The sequence below is a fragment of the Somniosus microcephalus genome, chromosome 24 (genome assembly GCF_052327205.1).
Source record: "Somniosus microcephalus isolate GS21.2 chromosome 24, FLI_Smic_1.0, whole genome shotgun sequence".
Classification (NCBI taxonomy): domain Eukaryota; kingdom Metazoa; phylum Chordata; class Chondrichthyes; order Squaliformes; family Somniosidae; genus Somniosus; species Somniosus microcephalus.
This window is the reverse complement of record NC_141010.1, coordinates 26,833,684-26,857,963: the sequence shown is the minus strand read 5'-3', so window position 1 is coordinate 26,857,963 and position 24,280 is coordinate 26,833,684. Positions and strand designations below refer to the sequence as shown.

At 46.5% G+C, this 24,280-nt stretch overlaps 1 protein-coding gene across 1 annotated transcript in view; it reads right to left on the bottom strand.

The window, feature by feature from the left end:
- The window catches only part of mpp2b (MAGUK p55 scaffold protein 2b), a 667,238-nt gene that overhangs the window by 357,943 nt on the left and 285,015 nt on the right, over nt 1-24,280 (bottom strand). The gene's annotated exons all lie outside the window — the stretch shown is intronic.

Below are 24,280 nucleotides of genomic sequence, written 5' to 3'. Positions count from 1 at the left end.
GAGGGGATCTCATTGACGCATACAAAATTATTACAGGGCTTGATAGGGTGGATGCTGGGAGAATGTTTCCCTTGGCTGGGGAGTCTAGAATCAGGGGCCACAGCCTCATGATAAAGGGAAGGCCATTCAGGATTGAGATGAGAAGGAATTTCTTCACACAGAGGGTGGTGAATCTTTGGAATTCTCTACCCCAGAGGGCTGTGGAGGCTCAGTCATTGGGTATATTCAAAACAGAAGTCGATAGATTTCTGACTAGTAAGGGCATCAAGGGATATGGCGATAGGGCCGGTGAATGGAGTTGAGGCAAAAGATCAGCCATGATCTCATTGAATGGCGGAGCAGGCTCGAAGGGCCGAATGGCCTACTCCTGCTCCTATTTCTTATGTTCTTATGTTTTTAAAGTGCTTTGGGATGTACTGAGGTCATGAAAGACGCTATATAAATGCAAGTCTTTCTTTCTTTCTTAGTTGAGCGTCTCAGTATTACCAAGGGCTAAATAAAATTTATAAATCAAATCAAGAACACAAATGAATAGAATGATTTAAGGGTAAGTAATGTTTAAATAAAAATTACTCTTGCGATGTTACTACAATATCGACTGCAAAGTAAATTCGATTGATTCTACCTGAAGTTCTTGTTCAATTTTATGGCCTTTTGTAATACACAGCAAGTTATAAAAATAATAAATAGAACCAAAACCCAATCAATTCAGTTCACTGAATCCCACGTCCCAGCTACTTGGACATCTGCCACTCCCTTTGCTCCATCCAGGATCTTGCTGTCGCTGCCTATGGCCCACTCTCTGGAATTCCCTCCCTAAATCCCTCCACCTCTCCTCGTTTAAGCCCGTCCTTAAAATTCAACTCTTGGTACCTCTTCCGAATCTTCCCTTCCTTGGTTCAGTGTCCATTTTCCCTTACACCTTTGTGAAGCACTTTGGGACAGTTTCTAGGTTAAAGGTGTGACTTAAATACAAGTTGTTGTTCAGCAAATGTTATAATGATATAAGAAACTAGTGTAAGTTGGTGCCAAAATATTAGTGATGGCAGGTTTGCTCAGTTGGTAGCACTTTTGCCTGTGAGTCGAAAGATTATGGGGAAAAATTCGGTTGCTTTCTGCCTCCTGTTAACGGGGCGCAAAGCAACTAGCGCCCGGGTGGGGCTCTGCCAACGCCTCCCGCAAAATTCAGCGGGAGGTTAGCGGTGGAGGTAACCACTAGCGGCCCGCGGCAATTATGTTATCGCTGTGTGCAGCGCCCCACTCGCGCCCCGGCCGCGATCTTCGGTAGCGCCCCCTGACTTACCGTCGGACGCTATGTCCGACAGGGTCAGAAGGGCCTACCTGCGGCTGGGGTGGTGCTAATTAAAGGCGAGGTGCCGGCCGGCCATTTTTGTTGCTGGCCACCTGCCAGCACCTGCCTCTGTTGCCGTCCCCAGCCTCCTCTGCAGCCCCCCCGCGGAGTGCCAGCTGTGCTCCGTGAACCCGGCACTTCTCTTGAGTGCCGTGCTCTTTTGCCGGTACTCCGATTCCCGGTGGCCCAGCTGGGCCCCAGGTCGTGCTGTGCAAGGCCCCTCCCCTTTAAGAAGGGGAGGAAGGCCTGCAGTACCATGGTGCGACATGCCACAGAGCGTGGCGTTGCGGCACGTAACGCCGCGATATTACCTCACAGCGCCCCAAGAGGGAGGCGGGGCGCTTCCAGTAGTGCCCCGCTTCCCTCTTGAGGAGCTACCGATGAATTTCGGCTGCGGGGGCGCTAATTTTTTCGGGGAGCTAAAGGGCGCGACTCAATTTTTCCCCCTATGGGTTCAAGCTACAGGATTTGAGGATATATTGTAAACTAGAATTCTAGTAAAGTACACCTGCAGCTTTATCAGGAGTGCTGTATTTTGGATGAAACATTAAATCAAGATCCAACTGCTTGTTGCATTGGACAATTCTCTTTATATTCTGGCCAACATTCCCCCTTCTACCAAATAACAGATAAACTGTCTATTTGCCTATATAACAGTTGCTGTGTTTCAAATAAATTGTTGTATGTGAAGCACTTTGAGAAGTTTGAGAGGAAGGGGAGGACTGGATGCTTAATATTCCTTGGTACAAGGTAGTCAGGAAAGATAGGGAAGGTAAAGAAGGAGGAGGGCTGGCAGTTTTGATTAAGGAAAATATTAGTGCTAGAAAGAGAGAATGTCCTTGATGGGTCTATTTGGTTGGAGTTAAGAAACAATAGAGGAGCTATTATGCTACTTGATGTATTTTATAGGCCACCAAATAGTGGGAAGGAGATAGGGGAGCAGATTTGCAAGGAAATTACTGAGGTGCATGAACTATAGTGGTGACAACAGGAGACTTTAACTACCCCAATATTGAATGGGGCAGTGATTGTGTTAAGGGCAGAGAAGGGGAGGAATTTCTGAAGTGTGTTCAGGAGAATTTTCTTGATCAGTATGTTTCCTGCCCAACAAGGAAGGAGGCATTGCTGGATCTAGTCCTGGGAAATGAAATGGATCAAGTGGAGAATGTCACAGTGGGGGGAGCATCTCGGAAATAGTGATCACAGTATCAGAAGGTTTAGATTAGTTATGGAGAAGGACAAGGAGCAATCCAGAATAAAAATACTTAACTGCAGGAGGGCTAATTTCAGCGAATTGAGAAGGGATCTGGCCCAGGTAAACTGGAGTCAAAGACTGGCAGGCAGAAATGTAATGGAGCAATGGCTGCCTTTAAAGAGGAGATGATTCGGATACAGTCTAGGTACATTCCCACAAGGGGTAAAGCAGTGCAACCAAAACCAGAGCTCCCTGGATGATGGAGTTAGAGAGTAGGATGGAGAAGCAAAAGGGGGCGTATGACAGATGTCCGCTTGATAATACAAGGGAAAATCAAGCTGAATATAAAATATACAGAGAAGTGAAAAAGGAAATAAGAGGAGCAAAGAGACAGTACATGACTAGATTGGTGACTAACATAAAAGGGAATCCAAAGGTCTTCTATAGGCATATTAATTGGCTAAGTGACAGGAAACAGAGTAGTGATGAACAGTTGTTTATTGGACTGGAGGAAGGTACACAGTGGTGTTCCCCAGGGGTTGGTACTAGGACCACTGCTTTTCTTGATATATATCAATGACTTGGGCTTGGGTGTACAGAGCACAATTTCAAAATTTGCATATGACACAAAACTTGGAATTATAGTGAACAGTGAGGAGTATAGTGATAGACTTCAAGAGGACATAGACTGGCTGGTGGAATGGGCGGACACATGGCAGATGAAATTTAACGCAGAAAAGTGCGAAGTGATACATTTTGGTAGGAAGAACGAGGAGAGGCAATATAAACTAGAGTACAATTCTAAAGGGGGTGCATGAACAGAGACCTGGGGGTACAAGTGCACAAATCATTGAAGGTGGCAGGGCAGGTTGAGAAAGCGATTTTAAAAAAGCATACGGGATCCTGGGCTTCATAAATAAAGGCATAGAGTACAAAAGCAAGGAAATAATGATGAACCTTTACAAAACACTGGTTCGGCCTCAACTGGAGTATTGCGGGTGATTTTCTCAATGGGAAGCTTTTGGAGGCGGGACTCCCACTTGTCGGGTTTCTGTCCCGCCTCCATCAGCTTCTGGCCAACCAGCGGGATTTTCCTGATTGGCCTACTGAGCCCGCCAAGGTCAATTAGGGGGAAGTCAGTTGCAGAGCACGTCAACATATGACGTGTCATCTGTCAAGAATTTTTGAAAGAAGAAATGTCATCGTTTGACAGCTCTGTGAAGCTGTCAAACACTGACATTCTGTGTAGTTTGATGAAGTCTTGCATACAAGACCTCATCAACCTTCTTTCTCTTACAGAAATTAGATGTTTGTTGCATATGAGAATGCAACACATTTCTCATTTGCAACACGGAGGTGCGAGACTCTCCGTATAGAAACCGACTGAAGCCTGCAGGAAGAAACAAAGGTAAGCACACTTTTAAAAACACTTGGGACTTACCTCAGATACTCACCTCTACACTCTTGCAACCATCACTTACCTTCACACCACACTTTTGAACCCCCACCCCCGGCCCCGACCCCCGCAGACCCAGTACTCGCTGAGCTGGCGGGCTTTGGGGCCATCGGGAAGCCCGCACTTGTGAGGGCAAAAATGGGATAATCCTATTTTCTGCCTGTTAACTACTTGTTAACAGGCAGTTAATAGGCTTTAATCCCTTCCCGCCTCCAAGGAGACAGGACCCGGCGCAAGATGGCAACCCGCCTCCTGGGAAGATGGCATGGAGGCGGGTTGGGGACGGGTTTGCCACCCGCCCCCAAATTCTGCCATTTTCCCAGCAGTCCTGCCTCCTCTGGGCTGAGAAAATCGCCCCCATTGTGTCTAATTCTGGGCACCACACTTTAGGAAGGATGTGAAGGCCTTATAGAGGGTGCAGAAAAGATTTACAAGAATGGTTCCAGGGATGAGGGACTTCATTTATGTCAATAGACTGTAGAATCTGGGGTTGTTCTCCTTAGAGCAGAGAAAGTTGAGAGGAGATTTGATAGAGGTGCTCCAAATCATGAGGGGTCTAGACAGAGTAGATAGAGAGAAACTGTTCCCATTGGCAGAAAGGTCGACAACCAGAGGACATAGATTTAAGGTGATTGGCAGAAGAACCAAAGGCGACATGAGGAAAAACGTTTTTACACAGCGAGTGGTTAGGATCTGGAATGCACTGCCTGAAAGGGTGGTAGAGGCAGAATCAATCATGGCTTTGAAATGGGAATTGGATAAGTGTCTAAAGGAAAAAAATGTGCAGGGCTATGGGTAAAGAACGAGGAGGAGTGGGACCAGCTGAAGTGCTCTTAGAGAGCCGGCACGGGCTCGACGGGCCAAATGGCCTCCTTCTGTGCTGTAACCATTCTGATTCTATGATATTAACAGTAAAAGGGTGATACGCTTATCAATTACTTCATAAAAGGTGATGAGTCGAAGAAGAGATGATGAGTCGAAAGAAGAGATGAATAAGGCTTTTATTAGCTAAGAAGAGACCATGCTTCTTCGTGAGTGACTGAACAAGTCTGAACGAAACCCACACAGTGGTGGGTGGAGTCAGCTGAGGCATGCCTCCATACACAGCGCCACCCAGAGGTGGCAATATACAATACAGTGGTTTACCACATTCACCCCTTGTTTAATGTGAAGTCCAGCGGGGTGAAGGGTACTACAAGTTAAGTCTATCAGGAGGCCTTGTCTGACGTCCTGATCGTCGTGGTGGCGGCGGTGGTGTTGCAGCATCTGACGTCGGGTCTGGTGTCTGGGTGGTTGGCGAAGATTCCTGGGGCTTTGGCATGCCGTCTGCAGGGGTTGGGTTGGGAGGGGTGGTGGGGGATAACAGTGGTAAGGGGGATAACGGTGGTAAGGGGGATAACGGTGGTAATTCAGGGGTACCCGAGGGTGCGAGATCTCGTATGGAGACCGTGTCCTCCCGCCCGTCTGGGTATGTCACCCAGGCATACTGGGGGTTGGCGTGTAGGAGGTGCACCCGCTCGACCAGGGGGTCCGTTTTATGCATCCTCACGTGCCTCCGCAGTAGGACGGGCCCAGGAGAAGTCAACCATGCCGGTAGCGAGGTTCCCGATGTAGACTTCCGGGGGAAAACGAACATTTTCTCATGAGGGGTCGCATTAGTGGCAGTACAAAGCAGTGACCGAATGGAGTGAAGCGCTGCAGGGAGGACCTCCTGCCAGCGGGAGGTCGGAAGGCCCTTAGATTTTAGTGCTAAGAGGACTGCCTTCCAAACCGTAGCGTTCTCCCTTTCCACCTGGCCGTTCCCCCGGGGGTTGTAACTGGTGGTCCTGCTCGTGGCGATACCTCTTGTTAGCAGGTACTGCCGAAGTTCGTCGCTCATGAACGATGAGCCCCTGTCGCTATGTATATAGCTGGGGAACCCGAACAGAGCGAAGATGTCATTCAGACACTTGATGACCGTGGTACTGGTCATGTCTGGGCAAGGGATGGCAAAGGGGAAACGGGAGTACTCATCAACTATGTTGAGGAAGTACACATTGCGGTCAGCGGAGGGGAGGGGCCCTTTAAAATCGACGCTCAGGCGTTCGAAGGGGCGGGTGGCCTTGATCAGGCTTGCTCTGTCCGGCCTATAGAAGTGCGGTTTGCACTCGGCGCAGATTTGGCAGCTCTTGGTCATGGTCCTGACCTCCTCGATGGAGTAGGGCAGGTTACGGGATTTGATAAAATGGAAAAACCTGGTGACCCCCGGGTGGCAGAGGTCATTGTGGAGGGACTGCAGCCTATCACTCTGCGCGTTGGCGCATGTACCACGTGATAGGGCATCTGGGGGCTCATTGAGTTTCCCTGGCCGATACAAGATATCATAATTGTAGGTGGAGAGTTCGATTCTCCACCTCAAGATCTTGTCGTTCTTGATTTTACCCCTCTGCTTATTATTAAACATAAAAGCTACTGAACGCTGGTCAGTGAGCAGGGTAAATCGTTTCCCGGCCAGGTAATGCCTCCAGTGACGCACCGCTTCTACAATAGCCTGGGCCTCCTTTTCGACGGAGGAGTGTCTCGTCTCGGGGCCCTGGAGGGTCCTTGAGAAAAAGGCCACGGGTCTGCCCGCCTGGTTAAGGGTCGCGGCTAGGGTGAAGTCGGAGGCATCGCTCTCCACTTGGAAGGGGATGGACTCATCCACCGCGTGCATTGCGGCCTTCGCGATATCGTTCTTGATAAGAGTGAAGGCTGCACACGCCTCTGGTGTCAGGGGGAAGGAGGTGGCTTTGATGAGGGGCCTGGCTTTGTCTGCATAGAGGGGCACCCACTGGGCGTAGTAGGAGAAAAACCCCAGGCATCTCTTCAGTGCTTTTTGGCAGTGGGGAAGGGGTAGCTCCATTAGGGGGCGCATTCTGTCGGGGTCGGGCCCGATGACTCCGTTCTCCACCACGCAGCCGAGGATGGCCAGGCGCTTGGTGTGAAACATACATTTTTCCTTATTGTACGTTAGGTTCAGCCGTTGGGCCGTACGGAGGAAATTTGCTAGATTAACGTCGTGGTCCTGCTGGTCGTGGCCGCAGATGGTGACGTTATCCAAATAGGGGAAGGTTGCCCGCAGCGCGTTCTGGTCAACCATTCGGTCCATCTCCCTTTGGAAGACCGAAACCCCGTTGGTGACGCCGAAGGGGACCCTAAGGAAGTGGTAGAGGCGGCCGTTTGCCTCGAAGGCAGTATACTGGCGGTCCTCATGGCGGATGGGCAGCTGGTGGTACGCTGACTTAAGGTCGATGGTGGAGAATACTTTGTATTGCGCAATCTGATTGACCATATCAGATATGCGAGGGAGGGGGTACGCGTCCAGCTGGGTGTACCGGTTTATGGTTTGGCTGTAGTCGATTACCATGCGGCGTTTTGCAGTGGTTTTAACGACTACAACCTGGGCTCGCCAGGGGCTAGTGCTACCTTCGATAATGCCCTCCTTCAAGAGCCGCTCCACCTCAGAGCTGATAAAAGCTCTGTCCCCGGCACTGTACCGCCTGCTTTTGGTAGCGATGGGTTTACAGTCGCGGGTGAGGTTAGCGAACAGGGGAGGGGGGGGGACTTTTAATGTGGAAAGGCTGCAGGTGGTTTGCAGCGGGCGATTTAAAAGTTGTTGGTTGCAGACTGTGAGTGGGGGGAGGGGTCCACCGTATGCTAGTGTGACACTCTTAAGGTGGCACTGAAAATCCAACCCTAGCAGGACGGCAGCGCAAAGACGGGGCAGGACTAGCAGTTTAAATTTTTGATATTCAGTGCCCCCTACTGACAGGGTCACCACACAGTAGCCGCTGATGTCCATTGACTGGGACTTGGACGCCATAGAAATGCGATGGTGCGTTGGCAGAATCGTGAGGGAGTGGCTACGTACCGTGTCGGGGTGGACGAAACTCTCTGTGCTCCCGCTGTCGATCAGGCAACTGGTGGCGCGGCCGTTTACCGCGATATCCATCATGGAGCTGGATAGATGGTGAGGGTGGCCTTGATCCAGCGTCACGGAGGCCAGTATGTGGCTTAGTGAGTCACTATAGTCATCCGCCGAGACGGTGGTCGGTTCCGGTGACGAAATGGCGGTTGAGTGCGTTGGATACGATGGCGGCGGATGCCATGCGGCCGGGGGTACACAAAATGGCGGATAAGATGGCTGCTCCCACGGCCCGCACGCTGCGCTGCTGGCTGGCTTCCCCTTGCAGGCGTTAGCGTAATGGCCTTTCTTCCCGCAGCCCGAGCAGGTAGCTGTCTTAGCTGGGCAGTGCGCTCTGGGATGTTTTAACTGGCCACAGAAATAGCATTTTTGGGCCTGGTTACTGGGCATCGAAGCAGTTCTTACCGGAGGCTGCTGTCTCGGTTGGGTCGCTGCAGCGGTTGGTGCCGGGGGCGGCGGTCCCGTGTCCCACGGTTTCGATTGCCATGTCTCGGCGCCGTTACGGGGGTATGCCTCGAGGTTTCGGTGGGCCTCCTCTAACGAGAGCGCAAGGGCAATGGCCGTCTTCAGGTCGGGTTCCTTGCTTTCTAGCAGTCTCTGCCGGGTGTGGTCTGACTGGAGGCCCCTGACGAAGGCATCACAGGCGAGTCCCTGCGCGTGCTCCACAGCCGTTACCGCTTTACAATCGCAGTCTCTGCAGAGTGCCAGTAGCGCCCGTGCAAATGCCCCTACCGATTCTCCCGGTTGCTGCCTGCGGGATCCCAAGAGGTGTCGGGCGTAAATTGTGTTCACTGGGCGCGTATATTGCCCTTTTAGTAGCTCGAGGGCCGCCACGTACGTATTAGAGTCCCGGATTAGCATATATACTTGATGGCTCACCTGGGCGGTCAAAATTTTCAGTTTGTGATCCTCCTCTGTAACCTGTGAGATTGCGAGGAAGGATTCAAAGCAGCTCAGCCAGTGTTCAAACTTGGCTGATGCACCCACATCTTGAGGGTCGAGGTCCAGGCGTGGTGGTCTGAGGGCTCTCAGCAATGTCTGCTGTATCCGTTGCTGTTGTTGCTCCTCAGGTGTCGCCATTTAACTTTTAGCTAATAAAATTGATACGCTTATCAATTACTTCATAAAAGGTGATGAGTCGAAGAAGAGATGATGAGTCGAAAGAAGAGATGAATAAGGCTTTTATTAGCTAAGAAGAGACCATGCTTCTTCGTGAGTGACTGAACAAGTCTGAACGAAACCCACACAGTGGTGGGTGGAGTCAGCTGAGGCATGCCTCCATACACAGCGCCACCCAGAGGTGGCAATATACAATACAGTGGTTTACCACAAAGGGTTGTTAGGGTTGCTGTGAGGCTGATTATCGACCAAAATGGAGATCTATTGGTGGAGGCACTACAGTAAACAAGAAGGTTTTCAGGACATTGGATCGGATAAAAATAGATAGAGGAGGTACTAGAAATGCTGGCAGTACTTAAAATGGATAAGTCATCCAATCCGGATGGGATGCATCCTAGGTTGCGGAGGGAAGTAAGGGTGGAAATTGCGGAGGTGCTTGCCACAATCTTCCAATCCTCCTTAGGTACAGGGGTGGTGCCAGAGGACTGGAGGATTGCAAATGTTACACCGTTATTCAAAAAAAGGGGAGAAGGATAAACCTGGCAATTATAGACCAGTCAGTTTAACATTGGTGGTGGATAAGCTTTTAGAAACAATAATTCAGGAGAAAATTAGCAACCATTTGGACTAATAAAGAAGAGATTTGTTAAGGGCAAACCTGCTTGATTAACTTGATTGAGTTTTTTGATGGAGTAGCAGAGAAGGTGTATAAAGTACCACATATTGGCTTGTTAGCAAAACTGAAGCTCATGGGATAAAATGGGCAGTAGCAGCATGGATACAAAATTGACTAAGTGATAAAAGAGTTGTTGTGAATGGCTGTTTGTCAAACTGGAGGGAGGTATACAGTGGAGTTCCCCAAGGTTCAGTACTAGGACCACTGTGGTTTTTGATATACATTCATGACTTGGACTTGAGGGTACAGGCCACAACTTCAAAATTTGCAGATGACACGAACTTGGAAGTGTAGTAAACAGTGAGGAAGATAGTAATAGACTTCAAGAGGATAGAGGCAAACCTGGTGGAATGGGTGGACACACAGCAGATGAAATTCAACACAGAAAAGTGTGAGGTGATACATTTTAGTAGGAAGAATGCAGAGCGATCATACACACTAAATGATACAATTTTAAAGGCAGTGCTAGAACAGAGACTGGGGGTGTTTGTGCACAAATCTTTGAAGGTGGCAGGACAGTTAACAAAGCATATGGGATCCTGGGCTTTATAAATAGAGGAATAGAGTACAACAGCCAGGAAGTTATGCTGATCCTATATAAAATGTTAGTTCAGCCCCAGCTGGTGTGTTCAATTCTGGGCACCACACTTTAGGAAGGACCTGAAGGCTTTGGAGAGGGTACAGAAGGGATTTACTAGAATGGTTCCAGGGATGAGGGATTACAGTTAAGTGGATAGACTGGAGAAGCTAGGGTTGTTCTCCTTAGAGCAGAGAAGGCTACAATGGGAGATTTGAAAAAGGGCTTTAGATAGAGAAACGGTTTCCAATGGCTGAAGGGTCGATAACCAGAAGGCACAGATGATTGGCAAAAGAACCAAAGGTGACATGAGGAAAAACTGTTGTACACAATGAGTGGTTAGGATTTGGAATGTACTGCCTGATAGGGTGGTGGATTCAGATTCAATAGTAGCCTTCAAAAGGGAACTGGATAAATACTTGAAGGAGAAACAATTGCAGGGATATGGGGAGGGAGCGGGGGAGTGGGACTAACTGGATTGCTCTTCGAAAGAGCTGGCACAGATTCGATGGGCTGAATGGCCTTCTGTCCTGTACTATTTGATGATTCTATGATACATTAGTGATAAGGCACTAATTGAAGATCTATCTTTTAATACTACACAATCCCACATATTTTGCTTGCTTTGGATTCCGCTGTTTCAGAATTATTTAACACATGTTAAAGAAGAACAATTTATTTGAGTTGCTTTTCATGTGGTGTTAATAACCCCCAAGACACACATCACAAAAAAGTACTTCTGTCTGTGTAGTCCAGACACTTGGTTATGAATTGTAGTCCTCTGTTCACTCCATCTTGGCTAACTATACAGCAAGGTCAGTTTTGCAGCCATAAATCCTGCCAGATGCCCAGATACTTGTCATCCAGTTACAATATTACACCACACTATTTTATGATGTAGGAGCTAGTGCAGAAAATTTGAGAGGACGTAATGATCACTGGAGGAAAGTTGCTTACTGGCATCTTTGTGTAAACAGGACAATCTGTATTTTACTGTTGTAAACAGTCCAGGCAAAACTGAGCTTTGTTTGGGAAAGATTCGAGATTCAAATCTTTGTGTCTTAAATTGTTTTCTCAGTCGTTTTGAGAAGAAAGATCTTGAAATAGGAAAAAGTGCTTTTACATGGGTGCTCTCGAGTCACAAATGCTCACTTCTGATGTGGGCATATGAGCTGGAAATTTTGGCACACTGAGCTCCACCTTTCGAAACTACTTTGTTGAAGCAAAGACGTAGCTGGGTACTGAATTCCATCAGTCTGGCGAAGTGAAAGCTTTCTAGCACAATTACTGCAGGTCATCGCTGAATTGAGTTCTGGTAGAGTTAACTATGTCGCTAATAGAAAAGTCACAAGTTCACAGCACAAAAAATGACATCCAATTCAACAGTGTCAAGTTGAGCCCAGAACTGCGGCCACAACAATTTCCTTTTTAATGGAGCCTGAAAAGACTTACAGGCCCCACTAACACAATGTTCAGGTCTTCTATTTTGCACATCACTGAGCCTATAATGGAACAAGATTAGCAGCTGCAAACTCACATACACCGTCAATGTTCTCAATGAAAATGAAAATAAAATTTCACATCTGCATCTAAGAATTCTAACTGTGGTAACTTTCAACATTTTAGCATCAATTTACACAAGTTTCTTACTTCTATCTAATTAAAATTTCACTGCCTGTAAAACTGGGATTAGAGAGTCCCTGGAGCATTGACAATTGGTCCATCCTAGCTAGTCGTTAGTACAGACCAATCAAATCCAGAGAATTAGTTTCAGAGAAACGGATAAGACCACGTTCCTGGCCCACCAGCTCCCAAGTCCTCCTGTGTTATCTGCAACACCATGGGCAATCCACTGATTACTGTAAAATTTGCTGAACAATAAATTTGTTTGTTAATTGTCATGCATTTACAACAGGCTTTACTGTAGGTTCACCTCAGGACAACTGGTTTATTTTGATAATAAGGAAACTCAAACTAAAGACTGGCATACGTGATTCATCCAAATTGACCAGGCCCAAACCTGAATCATTGCGGCTTGGCTCAAGTTTACATTTTTTTTTCCCACCCAAATCATTTAGTATTGAAACACGGCCTGCGCAGAGATTCTGCAAACATGTCGCTGCGATTCTGAAACCACATGTCTGGGTTCTTATTTCTAGTCACTTTTGGGGCGAGGGGATACAGGGAAGATTGCAGAAACCGCTGTGTTTTTCAGGATCACAACTGCACAGGACTTCTGCAGGTGAAGTTTATTTTGGATGGCAGGGGCAAAATTTTCCCTCATTTACAAAGAACAGGGTGAAATTACACTCCAAGGGGGATATTTTAAACTGCCAGCAGAAACCCACTGATTTCAGTTAGAGTCCCGCCTGCCTCAAAGTATGAGGCCACGCAATTTTAACTGTCAGGTTGGTGCACTTCCTGGCCGGAATGGATGGAAGGGGCTGCTGGCCTCTGGAAAATCAGATGGCCCTAGGCCGCCTGCCAGCACTCGGGTAAGTGTGGGGATGGGCGTTCAGTTGGGTTTAGTGTTGGGGGCATTCCCAAGAATTCTAAATTTTAGTTATGGGGCCCGGAGGAGAATTTCTGCTTAACTTGGGGGGGGGGGGGGGGGGGGGGGGGGCCTCTTCAACTTCCCGATCCTCTTCGCCTGTCTTTCCCAATCAGACCAAAGTTAAAAGCACTGTCAGTCCAATGATGTCAGATGCATCCTAAGTTCTTAATTTAATCTGTTAGTGACTATGTTATATTTATGCGTCCTTATTTGAGACTCACCCTCAAGTGGAAACAGTTTCTCCGCCCTACTAAACCCCTTCATAATTTTAAAGACCTCTATCAGGTCTCTTAGTCTCTTTTGCAGGGAAAAGAACCTGCACAATCTTTCCTGACAGTTGCAATATCACAATTCTGGTAACATCCTTGTAAATCTTTCCAGTTGTTCAATATCCTTTTTCATAATATGGAGACCAGAACTGCACAGATTACTCCAAATGTGGTCTCACCAAGGTTCTATATCATTTTAACATTACATCCCACTTTTGTATTTGATTCCACTAGAAATGAACTCCACCCACTTTGTTTGCACTCTTTAGCCTCATCAACTTGCATTGCTACTTTTAGCAATTTATGTATCTGTAATCCCATATCTCTTTGCTCATCTACCCCATTTAGGTTCTTGTCGTCCCAGCAATAAATGACCACCTTACTTCTACCAAAATGAATCACCTCACACTTCGCTATATTGAATTTCACTTGTCATTTATCTGCCCACTCTGCAAGCCCGCTTACATCTTCCTGTATTTTGGTGCATGCCTCTATTAGCTAGCAAGTTTGGTCAAATTTCTCTTCCCACCCCCCCCCCCCCCCCCCCCAATCCCATTTGTAGGTGAATGGAAGTATTGCATGGTCAATTGTGGTGTGGGTTAGATTCCTTTGTGAAATAAATCTAGATCTAGAAATGTTTTCAGAGCATGGCCCCACATGGAAAGAGCCCTCTTCTCCAGGGTTTCCCCCAATTTGCTAAAATTATGGTGAGCGATCGGGGAACCCCTGCAGACATTTTACCTCGAGGGAGTTAAAGGCCGGCTGCAACTAGAATCTTGTGTTTCAGGTTTTGTTCAGCTGTGTGCAAAAGTTGTGGAATTCAGGTACTTTTGAATAAGCACAGACAGTATGACTGTTTAGTTATATGTATGACAACCAGTTCTTTTCAAATGCGGTTGACAGTTCCTCAATCCAAGAAATCTTGGTCACTGTTATCAAGGACATTTACGAAGCTATATCAATTATCTGAGAGTTTGTTTGAAATTTTCTAGATAATAGTTCACACTAAAATCAGCTCCCACAGTCTTAACAAATACAAGAAAAGAAACATTGCACATGTAAAAGTATTCTACAAAACAATATACTAGATTGTGATGTGATAGCAAAATACTGCGGATGCTGGAAATTCAAAATAACAACAGAAAATGCTGGAAAAACTCAGCAGGCCAGGCAGCGTCTGTGGAGAAAGAAACCGAGTTAACGTTGACCTTTCGAAAGGTCATCAACCTGAGACGTTAACTCTGTTTCTCTCTCCAGAGATGCTGCCTGACCAGCTGAGTGTTTCCAGCATTTTCTGTTTTCATTTATAGGACTGTCTAGTGTTCAGTTAACAATATGCAAGTACAATACATATCACGACTGAGAAGGAAAAGTCTTTACACAGCTTCAGTCACTTAAAATAAAACCATTTGGTAACAACACTTCATATGATGAGGAACCAGATATTGAAACCAGCACCCAGAGGCTTGGCCTTCCATTGAATGTTGCCATTCTGGTGTCACTGTGATTAGCTCAGGTCACTTGGGCTGAAAAGTGAAACGAACATCCCAGCTCACTTATCCCTGGTTGGAGTTTTATCAGTCATTAATTTCAATTGCAGGGTACCGGGCCTGACAGGAAGGGCACAAGTTGAAGCAAGTGTCAAGAAAGCAGTGTTATTTTATCCAAGGACTTACAATCTGTGGCTCCGTTACAGCCCCAAGAGTCTGAAGTCATCGTATCAAAGAACACATGTCACTATATACAAAATGGAAAAATCTTCCAGTTCAGCACAATCATCCATCTCTTTAACGAGCACTAAAAAAAAAGGCTCACATCACATTCGTGGCTTGTGGCAAATGGGATAAAATCAGACACTTGAGCATCTCATAAATATGCAATGAGATGAATATTTCCCCCTCACCCCTCCGCCCCCCCACAAAAGCAATGGGAAACATACTATTGCTCATTAAGCTATTAAGCATCTTATTACAACAGTAACCCAGACAAGTCTGACCCTAAAAAGGAAAGAGTTACAAATCACTGCTAGAACAGACGAGCAAGACATAGATACAGGGTGCTGCCAAATCTCACAGAATCATTCCATTAGCTGCAGCCTGCAAATGAAGAGGATCAGTTTTCCTATTGATTACAATGAGGAAAGAGATGCTTCTTAGATGTAGTCCTGAAACACAAAAAATGTAATCACTGGCTCTGAAATGCTGAAGAGATTCACATTACACAAGGACTCATTGCATCATCTTCTTTGCATCTCATTCTTCCCAGCACTTAAAAACTATGGAACTCCTCGCTGTTGTGTATGTACCTTTAAGGGAATAACTGGTCTCAGACTGCAGTACCGGCAGTGACCACCCCTGTATAAAAGGCTCTAGCAGGCTTCTGTAGTTTCAGTTTCCAGGTTGTCTCCATTCAGTAAAGACTTGTTATAATCAACTCCTGCAGTCCGTGTCTCAATTATACACGGACATAATACTCGCCTCCCAAAAGGGGCTCCCCTGCCTGCAATCTACAGGTTTTTAAAAAGCCGAGTAAGGCACCACTTGCCTACTCCTTCTCTCCTATTTCTTTAGTGGTACCCTGCATTTCTGGAGCCCTCGCACTGCTGCCCAACCACTCACCCACCCAAAACTGGCCCGGAATTCAAATCGGGGCCTATGTTCTAAACAAGAACGCTATTTGCTTGAGCTTTGCTTCCCCACTCTGGTAATGCTATAGATATTTAGCTATAGATATTTAGCTACAAGTAATTATTCAAGCAGCACATCAGATGGTACTGTACTAGGAATCCGTGTGTAATCTTGCTCTCAAGCTGCTTCAACGCAGCAGTCCACTTTGCCACAATAGGGATAAAGTTGCCAGTTTTTGCTGCACGGGAACAGATGGGAAAAGAGCAGCAGACAAGCGAAATAAAGGGCAAACAGGAAGATAAAGCCAAAATTAAATCTAGCAAACATTAGGCCAATTGCAAAGCAGCCTGGGTGAATCAGGGATGGTAAGAAATAATGGTAACAGAGTGAATGTTGGATGAAAACTATGGAAATTATGAGCAACATTAACAGGACAGATTCAAGGGAAATATTGGAGAAGGGATAAGGGGCAAATTGGAAAAACTGTATGAATGTGTATTGAAGGTGTATACTGATACAGATTAAATGGGAAATCATTAACTGACAGGATTAGGAAAATGTGTGAAGGAGCACTGGGTGCAAGTGTGATGCACATTGGTGAAAATAGCGTTGTGGGAAACGGTTAAGGAAAGAAAACAATACAACTGATCGCACAAGGGAAATCAAGTTAAAGTTGTGATTATAGCAAAAAGAATTAAGTGTAAATAATTTAAACTGGGATCTGGGTGAATGCATCAACTCAGCTTGCATCTGTCATTTTAGTGAAGCATGACCTTCAACCCGAAATAGAGCCTACCGCTTTTCATGCATCATCCACAGCGGGATCTCTAACCCTGCACCATCAAAAGTAGCAGCGCTGCCCACTTGTTTCTGCTCTCCCATTGTGAATAATTAGTCCACTTTTCTGTCACCACCTGACCTTCCCCTTTAATAGCGAGCTGCAGCCCTTTAAGAACTGCTTACCCTGTCATATTTTATTCTCCCCGGCCAGGTTTGCCAGAGGCCAAGACTTTTAGACACGCATTTCATGTGCTGGAAGCTTATTCAAATGAGGGGATGAGACATCGATTGGAAAATCCGATGTAGCGCCTCCTCTTGTGCGCCTGACATTGGTGAGCCAATTCCATGGCCCAAATGAACCCAATTTTTGAGCAAACAGATCCAAAAATATTCTAAAGAGATCTTTCCTCTAAATATGAAAAATCTCTTTTGCCAAAGCTTATTTTTGAGATGAAATCCGGTTGCATGGTGATTCTTACTTCCTATTATACATACTAGTGCTCTCTCTGGTTTGGGAAACTTTTTGTCACTGAATGGCTATATAGATTAATTCTGTCTCAAAGCCAAGTTATAATCTGTCATCAATTTATTCATCACAACTAATGTTCCCTTTAAGCTGCACAGCACTCCAGGGGTCCCGCGCAGCCAGTGAGCCGCCTTTTAAATTGAAAAAATGCACATGCGCGGACTTTTGAATGGGCCGCGCAGCCCAAAAAAATGACGGGGAACACGGCTCACAACTCATCTCATTGCACCCCAGATTTTGATGTATTGGCACTGAAACTTGGCAATAAAACTTTCCTGTTCTGCGCTTCATTATGTCCCAAGATTAAATACTGGAGTGTCAATATTCATTTCAAACACAGCATGACAACCACACATTAAAAGAGCCTTCTAAAAATAAGACTGCTCATATACCATGACATTGAGTCACCGGCTTCATTATAATGGAAGTTTTGCAAGTAGATGCAACACTTCAAAAGCCATAGTTCAGGTATTTATAGAAATGTAGTTTTTCATTTAAGCTACTCACTCTTCTCAGATAGATATATTATTATGGTCACTGGTTAGATTAAAACTGGAGCAGTTTTCAAATCAGAAGGGAAACCTGAGCCAAGTCCATAATGACAGATTGATTTCCAGGATTTCCTGTTAATTACCTTTGGGTTTGAGAGACAAGATTTAAGTTTTCTCTCCCTGTGGTTATCTTTAACCTTCAGCTTAGACTAGGACACTGCAAACTATACATGCTCCATTGGACAAAGTGGGCTTGTCGGCCACTTGTCCCACTCTCACTGGTGAGTTTCAGATCCAGCACTCCTGTTTCCTTTTACAGTAGGCCAGTCTGCAAGCTTGTGCGCATTTTTGCAATGGCAAAGCTGAGGGAAAGATTTTCTTCCATACTTAGTGACTGTAATCAAGTGTTTTTCTTTACTAACAGATTTGACAGCAGCACTTGAGTTCCCTGTTAATGAATGACTGCAGAGACTTTAAGGTTTGGGGTCTCCTCATTCCAAAGTCTAAACTAAGGAGCAGAAGTAATGGCCATTTTGACTCTCAAATTGCAGATCAGACAAATGTACCATCACAAGGTCATCATCTTCTTTCCGTGTCTTCTCTTTGGGAGTAGTGGGAGGATTCACAGGCTGACAGCCCGCGTTAAACGCTCCTTCCATGGTCGTAACCACCTTTATACCAGCCGATAAGCGTGGTTAGTCTTATACGGCGGGAGGGTTTTATGGGCTCCCACAACCCATATGATGGGGGTGCGGGCTGACTCCCCTCGCTGGGACAGTCTGGAGTGGGGTTCGAACCCGGCACTTTCTGGCGCAGAGGCGGGAATGCCACCACTGTGCCAAAGGCTCACTCCCCCATCACAAGATCACCGAAGGAAAGGAATTGAATACATTTTCACCATTCCGTCCAAGAATCAGACCCACCAGCCTGCCGCTATATAAAGTGCACACACACACACTGGGCTGGATTTTCATTCAGGAGTCGGGTAGGAGGCGGGACTACAACTTTTGGGGTTGTAGTCCCGCCTCCATTGAGATGCGGCCAAGCCACGCGATTTTAACTTGATTGACCCTGTTGAGCCCGCCCAGCGGGCTCAGCAGGCCAATTAAGGGCTACCCGGCAACAGGTGACATCACAGACTGAAATTTCATCTGTCAAGACGTTTTCACAGATGAAATATCAGAGTTTCACAGCTGTTTGAAGCTGTCAAACGCTGACACAGTCTTACTTCTAACCTGAGTCCTTCTCCACAGACTCAAATCTCTCCTGCACAGAAAGCTGCAGGCTGTCACTTTTGACAGTTCGCGGCCATTCTGCTTTCTGTGCCGGTGAGATGAAGGACTCCCCGAACCTAAAGGAAGGAAGGCTGAAAAGGTAAGAAAATGTATGTAAAACTTATTTAATCACTTTAGACACACCAAACACACTTACCTTTGCACTCATGCACACATCACTCACCTGAACACCGACATCTCGACCCCTCCAAGCCCTTCAACCCGACGGCCCGACTCCTCCAACTTGGCGTGGTTTGGAGCCATCGGGAATCCCACAGTTCAAGCTTAAAAATAGGGATTAGGCTAAAAACTGCCCGTTAACAGGCAGTTAATTGGCACTAATCCCCTTCCCGCCTCGGGGAGGCGGGTCCCAGTGCGGGGCGGGTACCCGCCTCCTTTGAAACTGGCATGGAGGCGGGATGGGGTCGGGACCCCCGATTTCAGGAATTTAACCCCCTACACGCCTCCAATCCTGACTCCACGGCATACTGAAAATCGAGCCCACTGTGTTTCCTGAGAGCGAGAAAAGACAGCTCGAGCATTAAGTATCTGAATTGGCTCTAATTTCCATCCGTTTTGAATTTGGAATTCAACCCTCATCCCAACTGGGGATTAGTGGGTTACTTACACATCTTCTAACTGGAAAAGGTCTCCGATTGCTCGGGTTCCCCACACATACATAGACAACCTCAATCCTGTTTGCAGACTATAGTAACAGGTTTCAGTTAAAGGTCTTCTGAAATCTTGGGCTTCGAGTCAATAAATCAATTGAAATGGACATTGTTATTTCATAGTTTAATTCAGATGTCTGCCAAATCCAATGGATTATTTTTGTAATTAAATATCTTATCAGATGTTGAAAGAGTGAGCCGCATATTAACCACTAGAATTTATTCAATGCAATGTCAATGTGCAAATCACTAGATTAGAGAGGTATCCAACAACTGTTATTAATGAGCACCAGGTTCAAAGACCTAACAACAGAAGACAGAATTATGCTGCGCTAGAGGCAATTTTGGACAACAAAATTCCAATATGAATAATGGGGCCATGTGAGAAAAATGGGCATGCCACACATGAAATAAAAGCTAGGTTCAAAACAAGAATTAAGAAAGCACTAATACAAGAGCAAAATACTGCGGATGCTGGAACTCTGAAATAACAACGGAAAATGCTGGAAACACTCAGCAGGTCAGGCAGCATTGAGGAGAGAGAAACAGAGTCAACGTTTCAGGTCGAGGACCCTTCGTCAGAACTGGAAAAGGTTAGAGAAATAACAGATTTTTAAGCAAGGGCAGGGGCAGGGAGGAGGGGAAGGGAGGAAAGAGCAAAGGGAGGGACTGTGATAGGCTGGAAGGCAGGAGAGGTTGACTGACGAACGGGATGATGGTGCAAGGTAAAAAGAGAGAGGTTTTTGCTTTGCACCATCATCCCTTTTGTCAGTCCATCTCTCCTGCCTTCCAGCCTATCACAATCCCTCCCTTTGTTCTTTCCTCCCCTCCTCCCTGTCCCTGAACTTGCATAAAAATCTGTTACTTCTCTAATCGTTTCCAGTTCTGACGAAAGGTCCTCGACCTGAAGTGTAAACTCTTTGTTTCTCTCTCCTCGATGCTGCCTGACCTGCTGAGTGTTTCCAGCATTGTTAATTATGAAAGCACGCTACAGGAAACTCTTGATTTACTGGCACCTAAATAACCGGAAATCTCTGTTAACCGTCAAAATTCAGGAGTAGGTTCAGGTAAGTTTTACTTCATATTAGTGGCAGTTCCTGGATCTGTGGCTGTGTAACTGGGGTTCGTGCACGTGTTGCTAAGCAACAGGGACGCTTGGTCTGTGGCCGGAGTTCCTGCACATGTTGCTAAGCAACAGGGAAGCCTGGATTTGTTGCTGTTTACGGAGCTCTCGTACCTTTTAAGTATACCTCTGTAATCCGGACTTTTTGATAAACCGGCACCACGCCGGTCCCGTTGGTGCCGGATAATAAAGAGTTTCCTGTACTACAATGAAGACAAGAATCTCTAATTGTACTTATAAACACTTTCTAAAAGAAGAGTAATAACCAGTACAGTTTTATACACACTATATATAAATATTTTTGATTGGCGGAGGCCATTGCGGGAGAGAAGGACCGAGAGAGGCCTCGATCGGCGGGGAGGAGGCCGAAGGCTTTCTTACGGGGCCATGGGGGGAGCATTCCTGCTCCTCCTGGCCCACAAGGACTGCTGCAAAAAGCACTTACCTTCTTGAGCCTGCAGCTCCCTTTTACTGCCGGGTTTCCCAAGCCCTGGAAAAGCCACACGACAACCGTTAAATTTTAATCGGGCTCCAATTGCACTGTGCGAGCCTCATTTGAATATGCTAATGAAATGCCCCACCTCTCCAAGATAGGACACTTGCACGACACGAAACCCACCGCCGTAAAAATGGTAACGGACGCGTGCACAGCTGGTTGGGGACAAGTTCCCCGTTTTAATTTTTAAACCCCCCCCAACCCCATCATGGGGGGGGGTTAACAGTGAGGTCATTCAGTTTGTTAACACTGGAGAGCAGCACATGCTGAAGGTGTGGCTACCAGTAGCTCCTGTGCACATGAAAAGTCATCCCTAGTTGATCTGGGATTAGAGTAATCTGCATATGCACCCAATCAAATGCTAAAATTCAACTGCAGCAGCTTAAAGGGCCAAGCAGCTTCCAGGAAAAGGCAGTTGATGATGTAGATCCAATTGTATACCTGCGTAGATTCCACAACAATAGTCCTGCTACTAATTTGACTCCAGCTTTAGACTTAAATTTAGCAACGCTGGACTCATTGTATACAGACGTTCCCAAAGCCCAGCATTGCCATGACCATACTGATGAAAATGTGACATTTGACAGCATTCTACCATTAAGATTTCATTAGAATATACTCACCTATGCTTGGGAAGGTGCTTCTGACATCTGTCATTTCTCGCAGGAAGTACAAAAATGGGCAAGGATCCAACATGATGGATCCCGGCCTAATTTTCCTCTGCGGGCCACCTCAGTACTGGCACTAAACTGGCGAAGAATGACAGGACAATCCTGTTTAATATGTCCAAAGTGAAGTATGCAGAATTATGTCAAATTTCCATCTTGTGTCTGGGGCAAGTAAAGATGTCGGAGTAAACCAAATTATGAATGATGCTTTTTCAACTTTTCCTTTGGAAATTTCAATTTTCTGTCAGCAAGGCGCCAATGAAGCCAATTAATGGGAACATCCTTGTGCATCCCAGAGCAGTTGTACCGCAAACAGCAGAGGCAGGACTTCAATCCAGACGAGATTTAATGCAGAGCACACCTAAGCTGGAAAACCATGCTACGGGCTGGGAGTTTGCACCTCCAGCCTGAAGCGTGGGTTACTCAAGCGGGCAGGTCTGCAGCACTTCTGAAGGTAAGCTGAAGTCACATGCCCACAGTTTGCCATGCAATAGCTCTCGGTCGATCCCAGTAATTGGTGTCACAGAAGCGGCCTATCGAGAAAGAAGAACCGACTCGAGAATCTCCATGCAAGCAAGAAAAAAGAATCAGAGCTATCCAGTATTATTTTCTTTCCTAAACAGGGGGAACGCTTAAAACAAAAAAGTACCTCCCCCATACTTTCCTTCCCTTCCCTTTAAATGGCATTGAAAATAATCTTCAGTGAATTTATAGTTCAGAAGCAATATTTCTATTGAAGGTAACTATGACATTTAATTAAAAAGGAATGGTGATTATAATCTAGCAAAAAATGGAACCTGCTGTGAGAGATTTATTTTGCTAATGGACTAGGATACTAGGTCATTCTCCACTAATGAGACAAACACTCCAGAGCCCAAAGTACCTTGGCAACAGGGTAGAAACAGTTGAATACATTTCACTTATGAAGGTACACACATTATTATACTGTTATTAATATTTAACAGAAGAAATGATTTGTCTTAGGAATCCTTCTGTGTTCCTAATTCTTTCCAATGTTTTACCCAGACATGTTCAAGGTGTACAGCTAGCTGAACCACTAGGGAACAAAAGCCATGGCACAATGGTCTGTTTTGGGGCCTTTAGTAGGCAGAAGCCACAGGCATACCTGAAATTGGGCCCGAGGCATTATCAGCATATTGCCAGTGAGCTGCTGACGCCAATCGGGTGTTGCGAGCCAGCTCGCCAGTTCTAAGAGGACGAAGTTGGGCCAGCTGCCTCAAGGTCAGCGGCCCTCAGATAGATCCAGGGAGAGGTGTTCGGGAGACAATCGGTCCCTGGGAGAGGTGTTCGGGAGACAATCAGTCCTGGGAGAGGTGTTCGGGAGACAATCAGTCCTGGGAGAGGTATTCGGGAGACAATCAGTCCCGGGAGAGGTGTTCGGGAGACAATCGGTCCCTGGGAGAGGTGTTCGGGAGACAATCAGTCCCGGGAGAGGTGTTCGGGAGACAATCAGTCCCGGGAGAGGTATTCGGGAGACAATCAGTCCCGGGAGAGGTGTTCGGGAGACAATCGGTCCCAGGAGAGGTGCTCGGGAGATAATCAGTCCTGGGAGAGGTGTTCGGGAGACAATCGGGAGGTGCTCCTTCTCCAACCGGCTCCACATTCTGTAAAGTATTTTTTTTAAACTAGCTCATTTGATGGCAGCCTCCAGGTCAGCCCAATTTCCAGATATTAACCAAATAAGGCTCAGGACACACACCTGATTTTAAGAACGTTCAGACACCTTTATGAGCTGAATGATCCCCCTCATTTGTGATCCCTGAGAGGTGCAGGCTGTTCATTACACTATTTCCCTCAGCCATGTGTCCCCAGTTTATAATCCCTCTGAACACTTGAGCCCGATATTAATGCAACGGCGGGTTCTGAGCAAGGTGGTGGGAGGGGTAATTGCATACGTGAAATCTGGAAGTTCGTGGGATTCTCTGATTTCGACTTGATTGAATCATAAATTTTTCCTTCTGGGTTTTGTGGCTCCAAGCTGCGCAGCAGGTGTGATGCACATGACGTGATCTGAAGTCCACAATACGGAAATGGAATTTGGAGGAGCCAGCAGGTATTTGGCATGGATTCATGAAGAGCAAGGCCAGCAATGATACTTCCCTTGAATTATTCCTGGGTGCAGTCAGGAGCAGGAGGGACATACTTTTCCCCAGCAATGGGAGGCCCCCTGCTGCTATCACCAAGAAGGTGTGGTTGGAGGTGGCTGAGGAGGTGAGCAGCAGGAGCATTGTGCAGAGGGACAGGACTGGATGTGGCCCAGCACAAATTGTGCAGCTCACTGATGCAGAGGAGGAGGCCATGGAGATAACTGGCACATCTGCGTCCCTCTCAGTCAGAGATGGAGAGACTGGGAACTCTCAGATGCCTGATGACAGAATTAATATCTCTGACACACACATGCTGACTTTATTTCATCAATGACTGAACTATGAGAAGCCTGCAAATGGCGATTGTCAAAATTGT